The 15,003-nt window shown below is 39.7% G+C and overlaps 1 pseudogene; it reads left to right on the top strand.

The window, feature by feature from the left end:
* Window positions 1–15,003, top strand: part of LOC142143239 (centrosomal protein of 170 kDa-like) — a 47,295-nt pseudogene that overhangs the window by 25,824 nt on the left and 6,468 nt on the right.

The raw sequence follows: 15,003 nt of genomic DNA, 5'->3' as shown, positions 1-15,003 counted from the left end.
CAACATCAACGACTTGACCACTGTTCACCTTAATATAGACATTAAGCATTATATATATATAGCCACTATATAGAAACCACTTTATCCAATGTATAATTTCTATTCTGCCTCTATGCATGCAAATATATGTGAAATCATTTTATAACCACAAGCCTATTTATTGTAAAGTCAGTATGCATCCCTTGGATAGCCTTTACAGCATCCAACTACATTGACACTATTCACCCACCATTCTACTCCTCACTGTGTATCCCCTGAAATTCACTAAGCCTTCAATGTTGTAGCACTACATCTACTGTATAACCACGTCTGCATCCACTGTGTAATAGGGATGGGCAATATACCGAACCCATAGTAATACTGCAGTAGTAGAAAGTGACTATTAGGTGGTATATCTAACTTTCTATTTCTGCAATATTACTGTCAGTCTGGGGCCTGGCTTACTTGTCTCTTCCTCTTCCTCTTTCCTTGTTTTGATTTCCAATGGGGGGGGGGGGGGAATCATTTGGCCACTCTTGACCTTCATAATCCCTTGCACAACTGTATTTGGAGGGATAAAGACTGTGCAATGCGTTAGTGACTCCTACTGATAATGTCACCTGCGCTCTGCACAGTCTCCTTCCACCTACTGAGTGACTGGCCTTGTGGCCCAAAGGCATCTGAATCCCCCTTTCCACAGGACACCAAAGCAAGGTAAGTGATCATGGAGGTTTTGAGGATAAAATAGCTTTAATGGTTTTTACAATGGAATTTGGTCAAATGTATTTGGTTTGTTTTATAGTGTATGTGTGTCTAGGGCTTTTGGTGCCATAATTAGCGTTGTTTTATAATGTGTGCAAGAGGTTTGGTCTAGGAGAGAAATTTATCTGAGTCTAATGTTGGTGCTTTGGAGAATGGCTTGTGGGCATGGCAATAATCCCTTATGATGCACTATTACATATTAACTCCCCACATGATCAATCTCCTGATTGGCTGAAAACAATGAGCTGGCTCCTGCAGTGAGCTGCTGCAAAGCCTGATCAGAGGCTGTGGAGAGTAGTACCCCCACTGCCCAAGTCAGGAGAGGCAACTGGGAGCAGTTTCATCTTTGGTCTTTGTGGAGTGAAGCTGGGATTGCTCTATTGGGAAAGCAGTACTCTGGCCCTAATGATTTATTCCATCTAATTTCCTCTTTCCTGTTCTAACTACTTCTGTCCTGCTGTCTGCTCTCCATCCTCAGCAGCAGCAGCACTAGGTATTCATGTGGTAACCTCTCATGTTCTGTTGTCTGTTTTCCACCCATGCATTTTTGTGTCTTTTCTATTAATCAGATATTTATTGCAATATATTTCATTGCAGTACATTTCTTAATGTCGTTATCATGGGAAATATTTGTTTGTGCCTAACCCTACTAACTAAAGCACTTCACCCCTCCTAATATAGACACCTTACACTCTGTATTGTTATTGTTGCATTCCCACATTTAGTGTAGTGACACTATGCATCCACTGTGCAGTTACTAGTTCATCTACTGTGCTGCTACTACCACATCCCATGTACATACCCTGTCTTGCACCATGCATCCACTACAATATAGGCTATGCATTCACATCTAAATTTATTATCAATTCATTATATTACCACTATGTATCCATTGTACAAATACTACTTCATCCATTGTATAAATTCCTACTGATATAGCAATTATCTTAGCCACCACTATGTTTTAACACTATGTATGCACCTTTATAGCCACTGCATTACCATACAGTTTCAACCTCATCACTATTCATCCACCTGTACAGCCCTCCTTTCACAGTGCACATACTGCATTGCCACTACGATAAGATTTGCCTCCGCTAGGATTCCGGTCATTTACTATATCTAGCAGAGCGCCCGCATATAACCTGGCCTCTTTATAGGGGAGATCCAACAATGCTGGACATGCTGCATTTAATCTCTCCTACTATATCTTTTACTTTCAGAAAAACAGCAAATTTTAAAGAAAATATATTGAAAGAATGTTTAAGTCAGTCAATGCCATAGGTAAAAAATGTTAGGAAGCATGAGTTTCGTAGACTTAAATTGTACCCTCTAGATAAACTCTTCCCATATTTAAGAACCATACACCCACTTGAGGCCATTAGGTAGGGATAAACAGACTAAAATAAAAATATGTTCCCAAAATACTTTATTCGTTTTCTTTTACATACTTGGAGAAATTCCAGAATATTTAGCTGAATATTTGTATTTTCTGGAGTATAGAGATGCCAAATGTATGTGTGTGTTTTTCCCAAGGTCATGGGGAGTTATTGGGTAGAAACAGGTGTACTTTTTATTTATTGCTTTTATTTTTCCCCACATTCTAGTAGTAACTATAATAGCAGTTGATACACCTTCCATGGGTATCTATTAATAATGCCTTGTAAGAGCATTGGTGAACCATCTGTGTTGGGCACCAACCTGGTCCTCAATCCATACTGTATTAATTTATATAGGTTAAATGTCTTTTTTTTGTTTTAAAGGACGCCTGTTTTAGACATAAAGTCTTCCGTGCAGCTATGTCTGACCTTTCTTTCCCGTAGGGGAAGCTTTTGAACATCCCCATGAATAGCAGTATCCCCCAAATATGATGGATAAGAAAAGAGTTTTTTTGTACTCACCGTAAAATCCATTTCTTTGAATCCATTTGAAGGCCACTGAGGTACTACCTCTTCTTCGCCTTCTTCGACCTCATTCCAGTGCAGTTCCCAAGGATCTATACTTGGACCAGTGCTTTTTAATATCTCTATTGGTGACATTGGAAATGGAATTGAAGGGAAAGTATGACGTTCTGCAGAGGACACAAATATATGCAACAGGGTAGACACACCAGGAGGGGTAAAACAAATGATTGATGATCTAGGTCTAGGTCTAAAGGAATGGTCAAGAGAGTAGCAATTACAGTTTAATGCAAAAATATTCAAAATCATGCACTTGAGTCTCAAAAACACAAAGGCTTAATATAGTATTAATGGCACTATAATGAAAACCACTGAGGGGGAAAGGGATCTAGGAGTCACTATTTCAGGTGACTTAAAGGTAGGTAAGCAATGTAACAAAGCAATGAGGAAGGCAATTCAGATGTTTGGTTGCATACGGAGAGGAATCAGTAGCAGAAAGATAGAAGTAATAATGCCACTGTATAGGTACGGCCTCATCTAGAGTACTGTGTTCAGTTCTAAAGGGCATGTCCAGAAGGATATAAATACACTAGAGACTGTACAAAAAAGGGCAACTAAAATGGTGCATGAATAAAAAAAGGGAATGAGGCGCTCTCTCGCAAGATCAGAATGCTGCTCCTTTTATAAACATGGAGACAATGACTTCTTGCCCTTAAAAAACATGGAGTATTATAAACAGTTATCTACATTTACTAATGACAAAATAGCGAGACTGGAAAAAGAAATCACAGAAAGAAAACGGAGAAAATTCTACAGAGTTCTAGAAGACAAGCAGAAATATGACATCATGAAAAGTAGACAAAAACAAGTTAAGACAGATTTTCCAAAGTTCAAAATCATGAAAAATTGGAAGTTCCTAAAAGAAAACCTCTGTTTGGGAATCCACCAAAAGACCAGTAAAATAAAGAATTTATCAGCCCTATAAAACTGAACATTTCAGAACACATTCAAGAAATAACAGAAACTATACCATTAAGAAATAATTCATGAAAGGACAGTGTCACAAATCGGGATCTTAGCCGCACTTACCTCATCCGCCGCTGTCATATCACGGCTACCTGGGTCCCTTCTGGTCATCTGCAGCATTCCCGTTCTCCACACCTTCATTTGTAAACAAACACATACTGTCTGTCCTGATGCATGGGCGCGGCCATCTTGGATGCAGTCAGGTGATCATTCCAAACCAACCAGATTCAGAAGCTGTGATCACATGAACTGATCAGCCAATAGTTGTTTGGGACATCCTATTTAAACCTGCTGCTGTGATCTGTTCATTGCCAGAACAACACACTTCTCTCCAGAGGATAGTTCTTGGCTCCAGTGTTCCTGACTGCATTACAAGTGCAGTAATCCTGTCTGCACTCCTAAGTGCAGTGTTCCTGACTGCATTACAAGTGCAGTGTTCCTGACTGCATTACAAGTGCAGTGTTCCTGACTGCATTACAAGTGCAGTGTTCCTGACTGCATTACAAGTGCAGTGTGCCTGACTGCATTACAAGTGCAGTGTTCCTGACTGCATTACAAGTGCAGTGTTCCTGTCTACATTTCCAGACTGCTAATTCCCCTGCTATATTCTACAATCAGCACGAACATGAGCAAGAAGTTCATCCAGGCTGCTAAGTTCTGTTTCACTCCTGCTCCAGCTAGTCCCAAGGGTCCCGAATCGGATCAAGAAATTCAGACGACCGTGACAGTTTGTTCTGGCGTAATGGATCCGCTAGGGGAACATACCCCGAGGGAGGACTCTGTCCAAATATTAGCTGAACGCATTGAGAGACAAGAAACTAACCAGGGGCGAATTTTGAGATTGCTGCAGGATGTTTCTACACGTATGGATACCTTGCAGTTATTCCGCAGTCAACCATCCCATACTCCGCCTGAGCCAGTAATACCTGCTTCACTACTTACTTCATCCAGACTCCATCTTCCCACGCCAGCTAAATACAATGGCGATCCGAAGAATTGCCGCGGGTTTCTCAACCAGTGTAGTATACACTTTGAATTACAACCCGGAAATTTCCCCACTGCACGTACCAAAACTGCTTATATTGTTTCGCTACTATCAGGGCAAGCTCTGGCATGGGCATCACCGCTCTGGGAAAAATCTGACCCAATTTTATTTGACATTGATAGCTTCCTGTCTACCTTCCGCAGAATATTCGACGAGCCTGGAAGAACAATGTCAGCCGCTTTAGATATTCTGCGCCTTCGGCAAGGGCAGCAGTCTGTGGGCCAATATGCCGTTCAATTTCAAACACTTTCCTCTGAACTATCTTGGAATAACGATGCTCTTGTTGCGGTTTTCTGGCAGGGCCTGTCTGACCACATTAAGGATGTATTAGCGTCTCGGGACTTACCTACAACGCTAGACCAATTGATTACCACCTGCAATCGGGTTGATCTTCGGTTCAGAGAAAGAGCTCTAGAAAAGAGGAAGCTGAAACACCCCAAGTTCCACCCTATTCAACGGGTCCGTGTACCGTCTCCTTTCCCTGAAGGACCCATGCAATTAAGCAAAGCACGTCTTTTACCCACCGAGCGAGAACGGCGAGTTAGAGAGAAACTTTGCTTATACTGTGCCAGTTCCGGACATCTGTTACATCATTGTCCTCGTAAGCCGGGTAAACACAACCTCCTAGCTGACGATGAGGAAGTGAGCCTAGGAGTGGCTCTTCGCTCCCCACAAGGCAAGGACTGTATTATCTCAGTCACTCTGAAACACGCTCAAGGCTCCCAATACATTTCAGCCCTGCTGGATTCTGGAGCAGCTGGGAATTTCATGTCTGCCAGATTAGCTGCTGAACTAGCCATTCCACTAGAGAAAATTCCAGTGACCATCTTTCTGTCTGCGGTTGACGGTAGCCGTATTCCAGGGGGTACCATTACGCATCAGACTTCTCCAGTGACGCTCCAAATAGGAGTTCTGCATTCCGAGTCTCTTACCTTTTTGGTCATCCCAGAAGCCACTAGCCCTGTGGTTCTCGGGTTTCCATGGCTTCAAACGCATAACCCCCATATTGACTGGTCGACTCCACAAATCCTGGCGTGGGCTCCAACTTGTTTCGGGTCCTGTTTACAACGTGTTCTTCCACATTGCTCCACCTCTGATAAGGAAGTTTTGCCAGTTCCTTCTGCCTACCAAGAGTTCACAGACGTTTTCAGTAAGCAGGCCGCTGAAACTCTACCACCTCATCGGGATTGGGACTGTCCCATTGATCTTGTTCCGGGTAAAACCCCACCGCGTGGCAGAGTCTACCCTCTTTCTATCCCTGAGACAGAATCTATGTCTGAATATGTAAAAGAGAACTTGGAAAGGGGCTTTATTCGCCCATCCTCTTCACCGGCAGGAGCCGGGTTCTTTTTTGTAAAAAAAAAAGATGGTGGATTACGTCCCTGCATCGATTACCGAGGTCTCAACGACATTACCATCAAGAACCAGTATCCTCTGCCCCTCATCACAGAGTTATTTGACAGAGTCAAAGGTGCGCAAATATTTACGAAGTTGGATCTCCGCGGGGCCTACAATTTGATCCGTATCAGGCGTGGCGATGAATGGAAAACCGTCTTTAACACCAGGGATGGGCACTACGAATATCTTGTCATGCCATTCGGTCTGAGCAATGCCCCAGCGGTTTTTCAGAATTTCATAAACGAAATCTTTCGGGACTTACTGTACCATACTATTGTGGTATATTTGGACGATATCCTCGTTTTCTCCTCTGATATCCAGTCCCATCGCAGACATGTTAAAGAGGTCCTCAGCCATCTCAGAAGGAATAAACTGTATTGCAAGCTTGAAAAATGCACCTTCGAAGTTGAATCCATTCCATTCTTGGGGTATATCATCTCGGGCACCGGTCTCCGTATGGACCCAGAGAAGGTGCAAGCTATTCTTAACTGGCCTCAACCATCTACACTAAAGGCAGTACAGCGATTTCTGGGATTTGCTAACTACTATCGAAAATTTATTCGTGGCTACTCTACTGTAGTAGCACCACTCACCGCCCTCACCAAAAAAGGAGCTAATCCTGCCAAGTGGTCTGAAGAAGCCCAATCTGCTTTTCAACTTCTGAAACAAGCATTTATTTCTGCTCCCATACTGAGGCAACCAGATTTAACCTGTCCATTCTACTTGGAAGTTGATGCCTCATCTGTCGGAGTAGGGGCAGTTCTCTCCCAAAAACCAGCTGATGAGCAATGGCATCCCTGCGGGTTCTTCTCCCGAAAATTTTTACCAGCTGAACGAAATTATGCCATAGGGGACAAAGAGCTGCTTGCCATCAAATTGGCGCTTGAAGGGTGGAGACATTTACTTGAGGGAGCTCGTTATCCTGTCACAATATACACGGATCACAAGAATCTGCTCTACCTTAAAACTGCACAGTGCATGAATCCACGTCAGGCCCGATGGGCACTATTCTTTTCTCGATTGGATATCCATGTCACCTTCCGTCCCGGTTCCAAAAATCGCAAGGCCGATGCTCTGTCACGTTCTATGGTAAAAGAAGAAGATTCCATCATTGTGGATCCACGGCCTATTATCAGCCCACTCAGCATCGCAGTCAGTAGACCCGACAATACACCTCCCCAGGGGAAAACTTTTGTTCCTGAGAATCTGCGTAAAAAATTGCTCCAATGGGCACATTGTTCCAGATTTGCCGGTCATGCTGGCATCCGCAAAACTCAATCTTTCATATTGAGAAGCTACTGGTGGCCTACGCTTCATCAGGATGTTCAGCAATTTGTTTCCGCATGTGGCAGCTGTGCCCAACATAAAAGTTCAAGACAATCTTCAGCTGGTCAACTTTTGCCTCTGCCTATTCCCACCAAACCCTGGACCCATATTTCTATGGACTTTGTTTCCGATTTGCCCAATTCTAATAATTTCAATACCATCTGGGTCATCGTTGACCGATTCTCTAAAATGGCGCATTTTGTTCCTCTCCGTGGACTCCCATCAGCACCTATCCTGGCTCAGCAATTTATAAAGGAGATCTTCCGTTTGCATGGGTGTCCTGAAGAAATCGTCTCAGATAGAGGAGTTCAGTTTGTGGCGAAATTCTGGAGATCCTTGTGCCAAGCACTACAGATCAAACTAAACTTCTCTTCGGCCTATCATCCCCAATCCAACGGGCAAACGGAAAGAGTTAATCAAGACCTAGAAACATTTCTCCGTTTGTACATATCCTCTTCTCAAGACGACTGGGTAGATCTGCTTCCTTGGGCAGAATTTGCTCATAATAATCATTATCACGAATCCTCTGCTTCCACTCCATTTCATACGGTCTATGGCCTACACCCCAGGGTACCCTTGTTTAATCCCCTTCCTACAGCCTCAGTACCTGCCTCTGAAGTTTTCCTAAAGAATTTTTCAGGCCCCTGGCGCCAGGTACGGGAATCTCTACTTAAAGCGTCCCAACGCTACAAAATTCAGGCCGACAAAAAGCGACGAGCCATTCCAAGCTTGAAACCCGGAGACAGAGTCTGGCTGTCTACTCGCAATCTACGCCTCAGAGTTCCATCTATGAAATTCGCTCCTCGCTTTATTGGACCGTTTAACATCTCCCGAGTCATCAATCCAGTGTCCTACAAATTACATCTACCATCTTACCTCAGGGTACCCAACACCTTCCATATCTCTCTCTTGAAACCACTGGTGCTAAATCGGTTTTATACACCCAAACTGGTTTCTCCTGAAGTGCAGACTGAACATGGTGACGAATATGAAATTAAAGAGATCTTGGACTCTCGGTTTCGACATAAAACCTTACAATATCTAGTCGACTGGAAAGGCTATGGTCCAGAAGAGAGGGCCTGGATCAAAGCTTCTGATGTTCACGCTCCATCTCTCATCAAAAAATTTCACCGCAAGTTTCCAACTAAGCCCCAATCTAAGTGTCCAGTGGCCACTCGTAAGGGAGGGGGTACTGTCACAAATCGGGATCTTAGCCGCACTTACCTCATCCGCCGCTGTCATATCACGGCTACCTGGGTCCCTTCTGGTCATCTGCAGCATTCCCGTTCTCCACACCTTCATTTGTAAACAAACACATACTGTCTGTCCTGATGCATGGGCGCGGCCATCTTGGATGCAGTCAGGTGATCATTCCAAACCAACCAGATTCAGAAGCTGTGATCACATGAACTGATCAGCCAATAGTTGTTTGGGACATCCTATTTAAACCTGCTGCTGTGATCTGTTCATTGCCAGAACAACACACTTCTCTCCAGAGGATAGTTCTTGGCTCCAGTGTTCCTGACTGCATTACAAGTGCAGTAATCCTGTCTGCACTCCTAAGTGCAGTGTTCCTGACTGCATTACAAGTGCAGTGTTCCTGACTGCATTACAAGTGCAGTGTTCCTGACTGCATTACAAGTGCAGTGTGCCTGACTGCATTACAAGTGCAGTGTGCCTGACTGCATTACAAGTGCAGTGTTCCTGACTGCATTACAAGTGCAGTGTTCCTGTCTACATTTCCAGACTGCTAATTCCCCTGCTATATTCTACAATCAGCACGAACATGAGCAAGAAGTTCATCCAGGCTGCTAAGTTCTGTTTCACTCCTGCTCCAGCTAGTCCCAAGGGTCCCGAATCGGATCAAGAAATTCAGACGACCGTGACAGACAGCAATTTGCAAAAAAAGAGATAGAAATTACATCACAGGCTTTGATGAAAAAGATCAATAACACAATACCACAACAAACCACTAGTCATTCATCTAAAGAGAATAGAAAAAGAATACACTCTGAAGATTCAGAAGATTTTTCAGAATTTCTATTCAGACCAGAGGAACCCCCATCACAATCAATAAGAATAAGAAAAACAACCCCTCGGATAAAAAGAATAAAAAGCCTAAAGTCTCAAGGAGAGGAACCAGAGGAGGAAAGACCCACCCCATAAAGACTACCCAAAACATGTCAAATTAAGGGATTTTCAATGTTAGTACCACACTCTGACCCCAGATCAAATGAATATCTTAAAAAAGGGTATGAAGTTTGCACCTCGATCAAAACCAGACAAGTTTAGTGTCTATATTGATCTACATCACTTCATTAGGAAAATTTTTCTGAAGAAATACTTTTTAAGGAATCCGATCAATCATGGAAATAATTGCACTGAGGGATATATACATTCAAACTTACGTCCACAGAGTAATTTCTATCCCAGCTTCTGTAAAGGCCCAATAGTAGAGACTTTCCAGAAATTAGTAGAACAAGATATTAAAAATCTTTCAGAAAAAACGAAGGTCAGAAGAAACATTTCAGAAAAGAAAAACAAAGCCTTGAAAAACAATAAAAACATTATAATCAAACCAGCTGATAACGGTGGAGGAATCGTCATTATGGACCATTCCAGATATATCAAAGAGTCGAACTGTTTATTAGCAGACAATTCAACATACCAAAAATTGGAACAAGACCCGCAAAATTTTAAAGTGAGCTATTGGATCTATTAGAAGAAGGGCTACATATGGGAATTATAAACAAAAAAGAATTTGAACATCTATACATTGAGAATACCTGTATTCTACCATCTGCCAAAGATCCATAAAGAGGTTAATAACCCTGCAGGACGCCTGATCGTCTCAGGAATCAATTCTATTACTTCTAATCTTTCAGGATATATAGACTTTTTCCTACAGGGACTGTTCTGTAAACAAAAAAGTCATCTTAAAGACACAACATCAGTACTAAATATCCTGGATGAAATAAAATGGAAAGATATGTTCATATAAGGAACCTGCGATGTCAAATCACTTTACATGTGCATCAGACACGCAGATGGATGCGCACATACGTATCATTTTTTATGTACTGATACAAATTTGAAAAATGAACAAATAAATTTCATCATGTGGGATAGAATTTATCCTACAACACAATTATTTTTGGTTTGGGGAAGAATACTAAAATTAAATCACAGGAAAAGCGACGGGGGCGCGTTTAGCTCCCAGCTATGCAAATCTCTTTGTATCAAAGTCCGAAAATGAACATTTCTGGACAAATAATCCATTTAAAGATAAATTACATTGTTGGAGGAAGTATTTAGACGACGTCCTGTTCATTTGGGACAGGGAAAATGAAGAATTACAACATTATTTTGAGCTATATAAACCAAAATACTCTAAACCTAGAATTCACTGCAGAAACCAGCTCTATTCAAGTACATTTTTTAGATATCAACCTTAATTGAAGATATTAACATAAAAGCAAAAACATACACTAAGAAAGTACATACCAACAATTTTATACCAGCAACAAGCAATCATCATAGAAGCTGGATAAAAAATATTGGACAATTTAGAAGATTAAAAAGAAATTGTACTAATAAATAAATCTTCAACATACAACGAAATGAACTTAAACAACAATTTCTTGAAAGAAATTATAACGAGAAAGAAGTGAATTCTGCATTATAAGGAGTAAGGTCCTTTGACAGAAAAAAATTGTTACAATATAAAAAGAAGAACCCACAAGAAATAACAGAAATTGCCTTTATTACACAATTCAACAGCAATACCGAAGCTCTAGAAAACATTATCCATAAACATTGGCATGTACTACACTAAGATGATGAGGTAAACAAATTTCTCCCAAGAAAACAGAAGATAATTTACAAAAAAGCTAGAAACATATGTAATATCCTCACAAAAAGCTCTATATCTCCCATAAAAAACACAACTACTTATACCAAAGGATTCCACTATTGCCTGAATTGCAAAGGTTGTAAGAACAATAATTTGAATACAACCAAACCAGTTAATACATTTAAATCAAATATCACTGGTTATCAATTTGAGATTCAACACAACATCAGTTGCAATACTGAAGGGGTTATATATATGTTGGCGTGCATGTGTGGCCTCCAATATATTGGAAGAACCAAACATCCCTTAAAAACCAGAGTTGCTGAACATCTGGCAAACATTAGAAAAGGTTTGAAAACACATAGTGTTTCCAGTCACTTCATTAATAACCAGGTGTGTAATGTGAATAAATTACATTTTTAGGGATCCAACACATAGAGAAATGCTGGTGAGGAGGAGATTTTGCAGCAAATATATCACGTATTGAAACAAAGTGGATATACGAGATGAAAACACTGATACCCCACGGTCTCAACAGTGATTTTGACTTGGATTCTTTTTTGAAGTTATAAATATACCTTTTTCAAATAAAAAATTAAACATATTTTTTATATATCCTTTTTAGTACTACTCCTTTTTAGTACTATTTCATTTATTATGAATCAGGACGCATAAATCCTATTTTTAATCATACACCTTTTATACGTTTTTAACACCTTTTTATATGTTTTAAAATTATAATTGAAATAAAGAATTTTTTATCCACTGAGAACTGAAAACAGAGTATAAATCAGTCCCAAAATAGTGGATATGCATCCTTGATAAAGTCCGCTAGCCGGATGAAACGCGTTGGTGCTTAATCCTTACAGCCACCGTAGCCGTGCATTCCACTGTGTTCCACTTCCCGCATTCATACGCGCCAATACTGAAAACAGCTACAAGCCGGAAAATACTGTACGCATTGGTGTTCTTATCTGGTCAACAATCAAACATCTCAGTAGGGACATGTAGGGTAAAAAAGCCCCGTTTTTTCCTGAAATTGTTTTATAAGTTGGTTCCAGTAACGCAATTTTGCAAAAAGAACTATAAGCATTATATGTGTCCTCACTAATTTTTTCATATTACATTTATTATGTACAATCATTCATGAGATTAGTATTGCGCCCTTTATTTATTTCCAGTAAAATGGTGCATGGTCTACATCATTACCTGGAAAGACTAAAAGAACTTAGTATGTATAGTTTGAAGCAGAGAAGGGAAAAGGGGGACATGATAAAAACTTTCAAATATATTAAGGGTTTTAACAAGATACAGTAGGGAAACATTCTTCAATGGAAGAGAAATATTAGAACACAAGGACATGTACTGACACTGGGGGGAAGTAGGTTCAGAGGAAATTTGAGGAAAAACTACTTCACAGAAAGAGTAGTGGATAAGTGGAATAGCCTCCCATCAGAGGTGGTAGAGGCTAATACAGTAGAGCAATATAAAGATGTTTGGGATAGACATAAGGATACCCTTACAAAGATTAAAGGACCAGATAGAGTTTGAGGTTACCATAGGTTATTAAAATAACAAATGGTCAGACTAGATGGGCCAAGTGGTTCTTATTTGCCGTAAAATTATATGTTTTTATGTTAATAATAATGATAACAGCATGAATATCATGATGGTTATTATAAACTAGCATTAACCAACCAAGGGCAAAAGTAGTACAGTACTTCCAGGTAACATTCATTTTAAAGGCAAAGAAATATAGAAGTACTAATAGTTGAATGTAATTCCATGCCAATTTTTAATAAGTACAAAATTAAATATTTTTTTCAAATTGTAATTTTGAATGCTAACCCTTTTTTTTTTTTATATAGGTAATGGGGGATAGTTTACTGCTTTCTTCAGTGTTTCAATTTTCTCAGAAAATTAGACAAACCATCGACAAAACTGCAAATAAAATAAGGTATGTGATTTTTGTGCACATATAGTTATGTACTTACTGTAGAAATAATTACTGTCAAAATTCTACAAATACTACATCTGAACTGTTTTATTGTTGGAATAAATACCATAATATGGGAGGCCTGCACTTTATAATCTCCAGGTATGGCTCTCATTCTCAGTGATTTAGTGGGCGGTGGTTTACATTGTTGCCTCACAGTGCCAGCCCCTATCTCTGTGGAGTTTTTATGTTCTTGTCGGCCTCCAGTTTCTTCCACAGTCCAACACAAATGAAGCGTCTATGCTCCTTGATAGATATAGGTGTTATACTTCCCTTTTGAGTAACATGTACTGGTTTAGTATTAATGTAAACTGATTACTTGTCATAACATTTATTGCCAGACAAGTCTCTTCTCTGCTTGCAGGAAGTCTACTCTGTGTAGAATAATTGTTTCCAAATATCTTATTTTTATATACTAAATATAAGTTTTTAACTTAATATCCTTCCAGCTTAGTAATTTTATTGTATTCATTTGAACAATTAGGTTTGACACTATATGTTGTTATTTGTAATAGAGTAAAAACTGACATATGCACTTAAATCTATCCATTTTATTGTAAGACTGAATAATAGTGACATTTTATATTCATCTTTTCATTTTCTAAATTGTAATGAAGAAACCCTTAAACTTTAAGGTTTATTTAAGCTTTTAAATGAGGAAAAGCATGAGAGATACATTAACTTAATTCAAACGTAAATGTTTGTGATTATTTATTTTAACTTGTAAAAGCCCCTAGCATGCAAATGGAAAGGCCATCCTATTAACATTAGGCATTCATTCCACCGTTTTTTGCTGATCCCACTACATAAAAGATAAGAAAGACTGGCACAATATATACAAATGCCCTGCCACAATAGCCCTTTTTCCTGTGTTTGTCTTCTTTCAAGCACTAAAACCAGGTTCTGCTTCCAGTGCTGTTCTCAATGTCCCAAATGTCATTTGCTTTTCAGGCACCTGATAATAAAAAAACAGTGTTTACCTTGAACCCTTCGTTACCCATTATACAAGCATGGTTTGTGCCTAGTACTGCCTGGCGGAGACAGCTCTTTTTTGCACCATCAGCAATCCACCATTTGAAATTATTTTTGGACTAAATCCCTATAATAGTATCAGTCCTTGTATAAAATACACATATTTGCTTTCCCTGTATTCTGGAGGAATAGCTGATTACATTTTTAGCTAAATATTTGGGAGTAGCAATTAAAATAGAAAAAAAGATTTGTTCCATAAAAACTTATTTATTACATTATTCTATCAAAAGTTAACAAAACAAAATATTAAATCCACTAAATGAAAGTAATTCCATGTGAAACAGCTGTATTGTCAAAATGTGAAAATTATACCTAGTCATCAATGGGGGACAACCATCCATAGGCATTTGGTTTACTAATTATGAAACATGCTGCTGATTGCTGTAATTTGGTGCTGATGCACTCCAGTGTGAGCTCTGTGACAGTTCTGTAGAGTTTATCATAATTGCTTAAATAGTGGCAAAGATAAGCAGTGTGGTGACCAAACTGGTTGTTACAATCACACATATAGCATCTTGCAGCAGAGGATACGTTTACCTAAGGTTACCTCACCCATATCTCAGTACAAGGTAACTCTTCCCTTCAGCTGCTTTCAGTGTTCTACACCCAAGACTCTCCCTAATTCACTTTTACATGTAAGTAAAAAGATTTACACTGATTTTACATTTATGAATGCTTACAATGA

This window comes from Mixophyes fleayi, chromosome 3 (genome assembly GCF_038048845.1).
Source record: "Mixophyes fleayi isolate aMixFle1 chromosome 3, aMixFle1.hap1, whole genome shotgun sequence".
NCBI classification, from domain to species: Eukaryota; Metazoa; Chordata; class Amphibia; order Anura; family Limnodynastidae; genus Mixophyes; species Mixophyes fleayi.
The sequence above is the reverse complement of the archived record's forward strand: the minus strand, read 5'-3'. Positions and strand labels throughout refer to the sequence as shown.